This window comes from Schistocerca piceifrons, unplaced genomic scaffold (genome assembly GCF_021461385.2).
Source record: "Schistocerca piceifrons isolate TAMUIC-IGC-003096 unplaced genomic scaffold, iqSchPice1.1 HiC_scaffold_961, whole genome shotgun sequence".
Lineage (NCBI taxonomy): Eukaryota > Metazoa > Arthropoda > Insecta > Orthoptera > Acrididae > Schistocerca > Schistocerca piceifrons.
Window position 1 is genome coordinate 1,685,001 of NW_025729236.1, and position 10,000 is coordinate 1,695,000.

The 10,000-nt window shown below is 56.9% G+C and overlaps 2 non-coding genes and 1 pseudogene across 2 annotated transcripts; all 3 read right to left on the reverse strand.

The window, feature by feature from the left end:
- Positions 1-4,017, reverse strand: part of LOC124774412 — a 7,746-nt pseudogene extending 3,729 nt beyond the window's left edge.
- A 188-nt stretch (positions 4,018-4,205) lies between these two features.
- LOC124774065 lies at positions 4,206-4,360 on the reverse strand. Its single transcript, XR_007015060.1, has one exon. It is a non-coding gene; the product is annotated as a 5.8S ribosomal RNA (ribosomal RNA).
- A 352-nt stretch (positions 4,361-4,712) lies between these two features.
- On the reverse strand, positions 4,713-6,621 carry LOC124774201. Its single transcript, XR_007015192.1, has one exon. It is a non-coding gene; the product is annotated as a small subunit ribosomal RNA (ribosomal RNA).
- Positions 6,622-10,000: the final 3,379 nt, after the last annotated feature.

A 10,000-nucleotide genomic window follows, 5' to 3' on the forward strand; every position in this document is an offset into this window, starting at 1 on the left:
CCTCCCCACGCGGAGGTCGAGACCTGACACGTGGTGGAGAGAAGAGGTCTGTCCAAAACTCAATCAGCCCTGGGATGGATGGTGGCTGATGCAAGAGTGTGCCATCGAGAAGTCCGTTGATACAGCGTGCTCCGTTCTTCTTGAAAGCACGCTGGACCACCGCATACTCCCATCTCCTGCGTGCACGCTTCCGCTCTGGGGGCTGTTGGGTCCGCATACTTGCAGCTTGGTGGACGGCTGGCTCCCTGCTGCCTACTTCATCAAGAACAGACAGCAACATAGCCTGGATTGTTTCACGGCTAGTGGTGGGACCCAGAGCCACGAGATCATCAAGCGAGCGGAATCGGCGGTCTGATTGGGGAAGTTCTACTATAAATGACCAGATGGCTAGGTCAACATCTTCCACTCGAGGTGGAGACTGTGGCAAAGAATGACTGACTGCAGGCTCGCTAGGAGGACCCTGAAGGCCGCGATCCACGCTAGTGAGCTCGGTGACAAAATTCGCAACCATGTCTTTGTAGGGCTGCGCTTTACGCTGACACTTAATTGATTCCAGCGTACGCTCGGGGAAGGCCTTTGCAAGTTCCTGGTTTAAAAATCTGCAACCCTGGGTGGCAAGAGTCGCTTCTGCATGGGCCAAACGCAGGAGCTCTTCCTGGGACCACCTGGCCTTCTTCCTCTCGGTCTTGATCTCAGCATTAGCAGCAATCGGATGGGCGCGACGCCGATGGACACCAAGTCCGGTCTTGGTGGAGAAGGACCGCATACAGTCAGGGCAGATGGCGGGGAGCAGCGCTCGACCCGCACCGGTTGGCTGGTTGGCTGGCTCATCAGCTGGCACAGGCGCTCCAGCGGGAGGCCTGGTACCACGTTTGCTTCTGTTAGTTGCACCAGCTGTAACAAAGGCAGGGGGGGAGGTAACCCCCAAGCCCGAAAAAGCACCCTGCTCTGTCGGTCGGGATACTGGAAAGGTACACCTACGCGAAACCTTCCGCAGCACCCTCACGACTCCCGCCACTTGAAGGCCAGAGCTAGGATTTCCCACCGAGAGGCTAATTGAACCATCATCCACCCGACATCACAAGGATGCTGAGGGGTGAATCGAGAGGGTCCATATATTACGCATCAGGTGGGCTTTGAGAGTCATAGTTACTCCCGCCGTTTACCCGCGCTTGCTTGAATTTCTTCACGTTGACATTCAGAGCACTGGGCAGAAATCACATTGCGTCAACACCCGCTAGGGCCATCGCAATGCTTTGTTTTAATTAGACAGTCGGATTCCCCCAGTCCGTGCCAGTTCTGAGTTGATCGTTGAATGGCGGCCGAAGAGAATCCGCGCACCCGCGCGCCCCCGGAGGAGCACGCTAAGGCGGACGCGGCCTCGCAGCAAGGAAGATCCGTGGGAGGCCAAGGCACGGGACCGAGCTCGGATCCTGCACGCAGGTTGAAGCACCGGGGCGCGAACGCCGCGCAGGCGCGCGCATCCTGCACCGCCGGCCAGCACGAGGCCGACCAACGGCGAGAGCAGACCACGCCCGCGCTAAACGCCCGCACTTACCGGCACCCATACGGCACTCACCTCGCCCAGGCCCGGCACGTTAGCGCTGACCCACTTCCCGACCAAGCCCGACACGCCCCGATCCTCAGAGCCAATCCTTATCCCGAAGTTACGGATCCAATTTGCCGACTTCCCTTACCTACATTATTCTATCGACTAGAGGCTCTTCACCTTGGAGACCTGCTGCGGATATGGGTACGAACCGGCGCGACACCTCCACGTGGCCCTCTCCCGGATTTTCAAGGTCCGAGGGGAAGATCGGGACACCGCCGCAACTGCGGTGCTCTTCGCGTTCCAAACCCTATCTCCCTGCTAGAGGATTCCAGGGAACTCGAACGCTCATGCAGAAAAGAAAACTCTTCCCCGATCTCCCGACGGCGTCTCCGGGTCCTTTTGGGTTACCCCGACGAGCATCTCTAAAAGAGGGGCCCGACTTGTATCGGTTCCGCTGCCGGGTTCCGGAATAGGAACCGGATTCCCTTTCGCCCAACGGGGGCCAGCACAAAGCGCATCATGCTATGACGGCCCCCATCAACATCGGATTTCTCCTAGGGCTTAGGATCGACTGACTCGTGTGCAACGGCTGTTCACACGAAACCCTTCTCCGCGTCAGCCCTCCAGGGCCTCGCTGGAGTATTTGCTACTACCACCAAGATCTGCACCGACGGCGGCTCCAGGCAGGCTCACGCCCAGACCCTTCTGCGCCCACCGCCGCGACCCTCCTACTCGTCAGGGCTTCGCGGCCGGCCGCAAGGACCGGCCATGACTGCCAGACTGACGGCCGAGTATAGGCACGACGCTTCAGCGCCATCCATTTTCAGGGCTAGTTGCTTCGGCAGGTGAGTTGTTACACACTCCTTAGCGGATTCCGACTTCCATGGCCACCGTCCTGCTGTCTTAAGCAACCAACGCCTTTCATGGTTTCCCATGAGCGTCGATTCGGGCGCCTTAACTCGGCGTTTGGTTCATCCCACAGCGCCAGTTCTGCTTACCAAAAGTGGCCCACTTGGCACTCCGATCCGAGTCGTTTGCTCGCGGCTTCAGCATATCAAGCAAGCCGGAGATCTCACCCATTTAAAGTTTGAGAATAGGTTGAGGTCGTTTCGGCCCCAAGGCCTCTAATCATTCGCTTTACCGGATGAGACTCGTACGAGCACCAGCTATCCTGAGGGAAACTTCGGAGGGAACCAGCTACTAGATGGTTCGATTAGTCTTTCGCCCCTATACCCAGCTCCGACGATCGATTTGCACGTCAGAATCGCTACGGACCTCCATCAGGGTTTCCCCTGACTTCGTCCTGGCCAGGCATAGTTCACCATCTTTCGGGTCCCAACGTGTACGCTCTAGGTGCGCCTCACCTCGCAATGAGGACGAGACGCCCCGGGAGTGCGGAGGCCGCCGCCCCGTGAAGGGCGGGGAAGCCCCATCCTCCCTCGGCCCGCGCAAGGCGAGACCTTCACTTTCATTACGCCTTTAGGTTTCGTACAGCCCAATGACTCGCGCACATGTTAGACTCCTTGGTCCGTGTTTCAAGACGGGTCGTGAAATTGTCCAAAGCTGAAGCGCCGCTGACGGGAGCGATTATTCCGCCCGAGAGCATCCCGAGCCAACAGCGGCGCGGGTCCGGGGCCGGGCCAGGTAGGTCCGTCATCCGGGAAGAACCGCGCGCGCTTGCCGGGAGCCCGAGCGCCCAAAGGGGCGAATCGACTCCTCCAGATATACCGCCGGGCAGCCAGCCAGGACACCGGGGCTCTGCCCAACAGACGCGAACCGAGGCCCGCGGAAGGACAGGCTGCGCACCCGGGCCGTAGGCCGGCACCCAGCGGGTCGCGACGTCCTACTAGGGGAGAAGTGCGGCCCACCGCACACCGGAACGGCCCCACCCCGCGGCGAGTGGAAAGGCAACCGGACACGACCCCGCCGCGGATTGCTCCGCGCGGGCGGCCGGCCCCATCTGCCGAGGGCGGAGGCCAGTGGCCGGATGGGCGTGAATCTCACCCGTTCGACCTTTCGGACTTCTCACGTTTACCCCAGAACGGTTTCACGTACTTTTGAACTCTCTCTTCAAAGTTCTTTTCAACTTTCCCTCACGGTACTTGTTCGCTATCGGTCTCGTGGTCATATTTAGTCTCAGATGGAGTTTACCACCCACTTGGAGCTGCACTCTCAAGCAACCCGACTCGAAGGAGAGGTCCCGCCGACGCTCGCACCGGCCGCTACGGGCCTGGCACCCTCTACGGGCCGTGGCCTCATTCAAGTTGGACTTGGGCTCGGCGCGAGGCGTCGGGGTAGTGGACCCTCCCAAACACCACATGCCACGACAGGCGGCAGCCTGCGGGGTTCGGTGCTGGACTCTTCCCTGTTCGCTCGCCGCTACTGGGGGAATCCTTGTTAGTTTCTTTTCCTCCGCTTAGTAATATGCTTAAATTCAGCGGGTAGTCTCGCCTGCTCTGAGGTCGTTGTACGAGGTGTCGCACGCCACACCGCCAGCCGGCTGTGCACGCTACCGAGAAAGTACCGGTATGCGAACCGCCAGGCGACGGGCGCGCATCGCACGTTTGAGGAGACGCGGCCGGCCCCACAGGCGGCCGCGACACTCCCAGGTCTGCGAAGCGGGGCAAACGCCGCGCGCTTCAGTATACGTAGCCGACCCTCAGCCAGACGTGGCCCGGGAACGGAATCCATGGACCGCAATGTGCGTTCGAAACGTCGATGTTCATGTGTCCTGCAGTTCACATGTCGACGCGCAATTTGCTGCGTTCTTCATCGACCCACGAGCCGAGTGATCCACCGTCCTGGGTGATCTTTTCTCAAGTTTCCGCCGTCTCTTTCGAGACGGTCGCATAGGCGGGAGTGAGGCGTGTGGCGGCCCCTGTTCCAGCGTTCTGTGTCCAACGGCCTCACGGCCGACGGGCGTCGTACGGCTCCACACCGGAGCGGACAGGCACTCGGGCGAAAGTCATTCAAAACCGGCGCCAGGCGCCAGGTGCCGCAGGCCAGCCGCTCCAGCGCTTCAGCGCTCGTACCACACAACATTGCCGCTAGTTTTGAGAGGCACGCGTGGTTCCGCACGCGGCGCACGGCTACGGCGAGCCGTACAGGTAGCGTGTTGCGCGACACGACACGCACATCGAAAGACATGCAGTCTAGTCGGTAATGATCCTTCCGCAGGTTCACCTACGGAAACCTTGTTACGACTTTTACTTCCTCTAAATGATCAAGTTTGGTCATCTTTCCGGTAGCATCGGCAACGACAGAGTCAATGCCGCGTACCAGTCCGAAGACCTCACTAAATCATTCAATCGGTAGTAGCGACGGGCGGTGTGTACAAAGGGCAGGGACGTAATCAACGCGAGCTTATGACTCGCGCTTACTGGGAATTCCTCGTTCATGGGGAACAATTGCAAGCCCCAATCCCTAGCACGAAGGAGGTTCAGCGGGTTACCCCGACCTTTCGGCCTAGGAAGACACGCTGATTCCTTCAGTGTAGCGCGCGTGCGGCCCAGAACATCTAAGGGCATCACAGACCTGTTATTGCTCAATCTCGTGCGGCTAGAAGCCGCCTGTCCCTCTAAGAAGAAAAGTAATCGCTGACAGCACGAAGGATGTCACGCGACTAGTTAGCAGGCTAGAGTCTCGTTCGTTATCGGAATTAACCAGACAAATCGCTCCACCAACTAAGAACGGCCATGCACCACCACCCACCGAATCAAGAAAGAGCTATCAATCTGTCAATCCTTCCGGTGTCCGGGCCTGGTGAGGTTTCCCGTGTTGAGTCAAATTAAGCCGCAGGCTCCACTCCTGGTGGTGCCCTTCCGTCAATTCCTTTAAGTTTCAGCTTTGCAACCATACTTCCCCCGGAACCCAAAAGCTTTGGTTTCCCGGAGGCTGCCCGCCGAGTCATCGGAGGAACTGCGGCGGATCGCTGGCTGGCATCGTTTATGGTTAGAACTAGGGCGGTATCTGATCGCCTTCGAACCTCTAACTTTCGTTCTTGATTAATGAAAACATACTTGGCAAATGCTTTCGCTTCTGTTCGTCTTGCGACGATCCAAGAATTTCACCTCTAACGTCGCAATACGAATGCCCCCGCCTGTCCCTATTAATCATTACCTCGGGTTCCGAAAACCAACAAAATAGAACCGAGGTCCTATTCCATTATTCCATGCACACAGTATTCAGGCGGGCTTGCCTGCTTTAAGCACTCTAATTTGTTCAAAGTAAACGTGCCGGCCCACCGAGACACTCAATAAAGAGCACCCTGGTAGGATTTCAACGGGGTCCGCCTCGGGACGCACGAGCACGCACGGGGCGGTCGCACGCCTTCGGCTCGCCCCACCGGCAGGACGTCCCACGATACATGCCAGTTAAACACCGACGGGCGGTGAACCAACAGCGTGGGACACAAATCCAACTACGAGCTTTTTAACCGCAACAACTTTAATATACGCTATTGGAGCTGGAATTACCGCGGCTGCTGGCACCAGACTTGCCCTCCAATAGATACTCGTTAAAGGATTTAAAGTGTACTCATTCCGATTACGGGGCCTCGGATGAGTCCCGTATCGTTATTTTTCGTCACTACCTCCCCGTGCCGGGAGTGGGTAATTTGCGCGCCTGCTGCCTTCCTTGGATGTGGTAGCCGTTTCTCAGGCTCCCTCTCCGGAATCGAACCCTGATTCCCCGTTACCCGTTACAACCATGGTAGGCGCAGAACCTACCATCGACAGTTGATAAGGCAGACATTTGAAAGATGCGTCGCCGGTACGAGGACCGTGCGATCAGCCCAAAGTTATTCAGAGTCACCAAGGCAAACGGACCGGACGAGCCGACCGATTGGTTTTGATCTAATAAAAGCGTCCCTTCCATCTCTGGTCGGGACTCTGTTTGCATGTATTAGCTCTAGAATTACCACAGTTATCCAAGTAACGTGGGTACGATCTAAGGAACCATAACTGATTTAATGAGCCATTCGCGGTTTCACCTTAATGCGGCTTGTACTGAGACATGCATGGCTTAATCTTTGAGACAAGCATATGACTACTGGCAGGATCAACCAGGGAGCTGCGTCAACTAGAGCTGAGCAGCCGGCCGCCCGGGAGTGTGTCCCGGGGGCCCGCGCGAACACGCAAGCGTCCGCTCAATCATTCTGCAAACAGGAGGAGGCTGAGCTCCCCTGCACAATACACCTCGAAACCCTCTCAGGTCCCGGCGGCGCGCAGCGCCGTCCCAAGTACTTGGTCGGGTTCGAGAGAGGCGCAATCGCCCGGAGTTAGGCGAGTAGACGCTTTCGGTGCGACCACCCGTGCTCCCAACTGAGCTTGCCGCTGCCGACAGAGGCCCGGGAGCGTGCTGTCGTGGCATTGCCGGCGGGAGACAACACGCGCCACCTACGGTGACCGGCAGCTCCAACGCCAGCGCCACAGAAGGACAAAAGCCCCACTTGGGTGCCGAAGCGAACTCTCCCAGCACAGCGCACGCGCCAACACATCCGCACAGCTGCGATACAAACCACCAGCGAGAACCGCTGGGGCGACCGAGCAGCAGACGGCGTCGCGGCGCCGAGCGCCGGGCGGCGGCGCATCCTCAACGCACACAGTCCTCAATCGGACCAGCACACTGAAGATGTCCACCGCGCTTCGCACCGGGCCCGCGAGGACCTACTTTGGCCGCACGGCGCCGCGCGCAGGGTGCGCCGGCGCGCAGCTGCGACGCCTGCCGCGTCCGTCGGCCGGCGCGCCTGCCACTGGCCGCCCCCACCAGCCGGCTGTAGCGCGTGCGCCCACGCACCGCGCGGCCAGCACGCCGGGAGGCGCCCCCTCACCGGCCGGGGACGGTCCCACCCAGCCACCGCCGCGTATCGCTTCACACCCAGATGCCGTTCAGTTTCATCGGCATGGTGGGTATCGCTGGAACAACCGGTTAGTACCTCAACCTATCGTCGCCATCACCGATTCACCCCTAGCGAGAACAACCGCACCACAACGGGTTACCATTTCTTCATTTGCGTAACTTCACCAGCAAACGTAGGCGTCCATCGCCATTAGCAACTTCAACGATTATTGCATGCCTGTGTCAGGTGTCACGCCACACTACGTCTGCCCACATACACGCAACAAAATGTGCACGCCTAGACAATACGTGGAAGGTGGCCCCCGTACGTATGCGATGTCCATTGCTCGAACGACTGTCAACCGGCCTCTGTAGCATGTCGCAGATATGGAACGCGGTGCACCATGCTATCACGGTGTTTGAGGAGAGACGACTAGGTCCGAATACATCAACACACAGCTCATGCTGATCGCCATCCACGGCGTCCGTTCCTCCCACACGTCTCTATGGCGTACCACACTGCAATCCAGCTCTCATAGGGAGACGACACGTAGCTGCGTGCACAATATTTGCACTGTATGGTCCGCCGTTTTTGGGCGCAGTCGTTGTACGGTCACACATGTGCCACGATGTATCATTCAGTACATAAGGACGAATGTGCAGTACAGATTGTGGTTTATGCGTACGACATCAGCGGACAGTTGACACAGGCCGCACCACAACGTAGCCTGAGTACGTCGCATGCGAAGGGCATTGAACATGCAAACTTCTCACCAACCAGCTTGCGAAGGCAGGGGGCAAGGTGGGGACGTGGGGAGGGGTGGGGGGGGGGGCGGCATGTACGTCCTGCTGCCATCCACATAACAGTGTACAGCAGGAGCATGTGGAAAGTCAGCAAGACTTGCAAGGTGTTTAACATGAAGCGATACACAGGGGAGCGGGCAGTGCGAGTAGCGAACTATATTGCGAGGGTTGCGGGTGGGCAACACTACACTAATTGAACGAGTCGTATAACAATTACAGAGCAGGTTTAGGCGACAACGTGGGTTACGTTAGCGGACAACGTGGGTTACGTTAAGGCACAACGTGGGTTACGTTAAGGCACAACGTGGGTTACGTTAAGGCACAACGTGGGTTACGTTAAGGCACAACGTGGGTTACGTTAAGGCACAACGTGGGTGACGTTAAGGCACAACGTGGGTTACGTTAAGGCACAACGTGGGTTACGTTAAGGCACAACGTGGGTTACGTTAAGGCACAACATGGGTTACGTTAAGGCACAACATGGGTTACGTTAAGGCACAACATGGGTTACGTTAGGGCACAACATGGGTTACGTTAGGGCACAACATGGGTTAGGTTAGGGGACAACATGGGTTAGGTTAGGGGACAACATGGGTTAGGTTAGGGGACAACATGGGTTAGGTTAGGGGACAACATGGGTTAGGTTAGGGGACAACATGGGTTAGGTTAGGGGACAACATGGGTTAGGTTAGGGGACAACATGGGTTAGGTTAGGGGACAACATGGGTTAGGTTAGGGGACAACGTGGGTTAGGTTAGGGGACAACGTGGGTTAGGTTAGGGGACAACGTGGGTTAGGTTAAGGCACAACGTGGGTTACGTTAAGGCACAACGTGGGTTACGTTAAGGCACAACGTGGGTTACGTTAAGGCACAACGTGGGTTACGTTAAGGCACAACGTGGGTTACGTTAAGGCACAACGTGGGTTACGTTAAGGCACAACGTGGGTTACGTTAAGGCACAACGTGGGTTACGTTAAGGCACAACGTGGGTTACGTTAAGGCACAACGTGGGTTACGTTAAGGCACAACGTGGGTTACGTTAAGGCACAACGTGGGTTAGGTTAAGGCACAACGTGGGTTACGTTAAGGCACAACGTGGGTTACGTTAAGGCACAACATGGGTTAGGTTAAGGTACAACATGGGTTAGGTTAAGGTACAACATGGGTTAGGTTAAGGTACAACATAGGTTAGGTTAAGGTACAACATAGGTTAGGTTAAGGTACAACATAGGTTAGGTTAAGGTACAACATAGGTTAGGTTAAGGTACAACATAGGTTAGGTTAGGTTAGGTTAGGTTACACGTTGTTGTAAGGAAAGGTGTAGGGGGGGGGGGCGGGGGCGGCAGGTTCGTTGATAGTGATTATAGTAAGTGAATGCTTGTGACATGATCAGATTTGTCACGTCAGGATGCACCTTTGGCTTATTAGAGGCGGCGCTCCAATTCTATGCTTGTGTGAGACCTGTGTCTTTGACTCATGTCATTGTTTGTGCGCTGTGACAGGAGGTACTATTGTGATGTTGGGTGCACCGTTGTATAGGACATGTGTGGGTGTTGGTGCCTGGTCTGCGCAATGGTGGATGTCGAAAGGCTGGGATATTGTATTTTCCGCATGGACCTCCTGGTCTGGTTGTGATAGTGTGGATTGTGTAATGTGGCGGAGAAGATGCACTGGATGTTGTTCCATGCTGGTGCTTACATATTGTATGTGCGCCTGTTAGAAGCAGAGAGTGGTGCGTGATCAGAGTGTCTGGCTGACGTGTGGTTCCCATTGTGGGCAGACTCTTTCAGCATGTATACGGACAG